This window comes from Mandrillus leucophaeus, unplaced genomic scaffold, assembly GCF_000951045.1.
Source record: "Mandrillus leucophaeus isolate KB7577 unplaced genomic scaffold, Mleu.le_1.0 Scaffold1465, whole genome shotgun sequence".
NCBI classification, from domain to species: Eukaryota; Metazoa; Chordata; class Mammalia; order Primates; family Cercopithecidae; genus Mandrillus; species Mandrillus leucophaeus.
The window spans coordinates 75479-77375 of NW_012101438.1; positions in this window are offsets into that span (position 1 = coordinate 75479).

Below are 1897 nucleotides of genomic sequence, written 5' to 3' on the forward strand. Positions count from 1 at the left end.
ATGTATTAATATTATTCATCTTCTTGAATACACCACGTGGTAAAGTGCAAATCCACAATTTAAACTTGAGATTTCTACTCCTATGTGAACTAGTGAGGAACAAAAAAAATTTCTATTGGTCGGGAGATGATGCTTGACAGTGGTCAGTTTGTGAAGAGGAGGCTTATATCACAGTATTTTTAACAGTGTTACATATGAAAATGGTGAATGGCCTCACACGCAGAAGAATCAGCGTTTCTCATGAGCCATACTACCACCAGAAAGAATTGAATTGAAGCCTGTGACTATCTGATGAAGGGTGTATAAAGAGGAGGGAAAGAAAAAGAACACAAAACACAATATGGCAAATGGAAAGGAGAAAGTCATTACACAGCCTATAAGAGTAAAATAATTAAAGAGAGGATATTATGAGTAGTTTTTGATAACTAACTTGACAAAAGTGGTGCAGGGCAGGTTCTTGGCCTCACTCAGGAAGGAGCGCGGCGTAAGCGGGTGGTGGAAGGAAACGGCTTTACTGAGGTGGCGGTTACAGCTCTGTGACTGCTCTTGTGGAGCGGAGCTCCCCACAGGCAGTTTGCCAGGAGTAGCAGCACAGGGGCAGTTTTACAGTCGTATTTATCCCCTCTTTTAATGACATGCTAGTTAAGGCGTGGGTTATTCAGAAGTAGCTAGAAGATGGACATTAACTTTCAGGTGTTGCCATGGCAATGGTAAACTGATATGGCCCTGGAGGGCATGTCTTATGGACAGGTGCTTCCAGTGTCTCTTTCTTGTGTCACCCAGCCTTCAATCTGGTCTCGAGTTGAGTCCCATCTACCTCCTACCTCATTGCCCCTCAGAGATTAGATACTCCTCCTTCATCTTAAGGGGACTGCAGAAGAGCAGAGTCCATTTTCTATAAGTGCTTCCTGCTGACTTAATGGGTGCAGGCCTTCCCTAGCATTTGAGGAGTAAACATCTTTGGTACCTGAACTAAGGGACCCAAAGGCAGGATGCTTTCATTTGTGGGGTCAGAAGACAGAATGGATTGGAAGATTTTGACAGACCATATCATCTTTACATGAAATTTAAAAAGTTAGAAGATATGAACTTTACTAGGAGATTAAACAAGATAATTATAATTGGAAGGGAGAGAAAAATTAATGCTCCTACGTCCACCCACAGAACCACGTTATTAATCTATGTGTTTGCAAAACAACAGCCTTAAATTTTCTAGGTTTTATAAATGGAGGTTGTGATGTCCACCTTTTGTGCCTGCAGGATCTCATAAGAAACAGGTTTAATCCTGGACAGCTGTACCCAACTAGTGACTTCCTGAAGCCTAACAGTAGTTAGAGTAATTCAGAATATCTGATAAGGGCCCCTTTATTCTGGTTATTATTGATTCTTGGGGGAACACTTCGCTGTTGTTTTTTGAGAGAGAGTCTCGCTCTGTTGCCCAGGCTGGAGTGCAGTGACACAATCTCGGCTGGGCTCACTGCAACCTCTGCCTCCTGGTTTCAAGCTATTTTCCTGCCTCAGCCTCCTGAGTGGCTGGGAGTACAGGCGTGTACCTAGATGACCAGGTAATTTTTTGTAATTTTAGTAGAGATGTGGTTTTTCTATGTTGGCAAGGCTGGTTTTGAACTCCCGGCCTCAGGTGATCCACCCACCTCAGCCTCTCAAAGTGTTGAGATTACAGGCGTGAGCCATTGCACCCAGCCATTTCCTTCTTTTTAAGTTTTTAGTAAGATTTAGTCTTCTGGTTAAACAGAAGAGCTACTATTTTCTTTTGTGTGAAGGGGCACTATTTTATTTTCATAATTTTAAAAGGTCTTTTGAATCTGGCCTACATTTCAAATAGGGGTTGAGCAAGGTGTGTCTGACTCCCTGTTTCCCACATGGCCTTAATTAGATT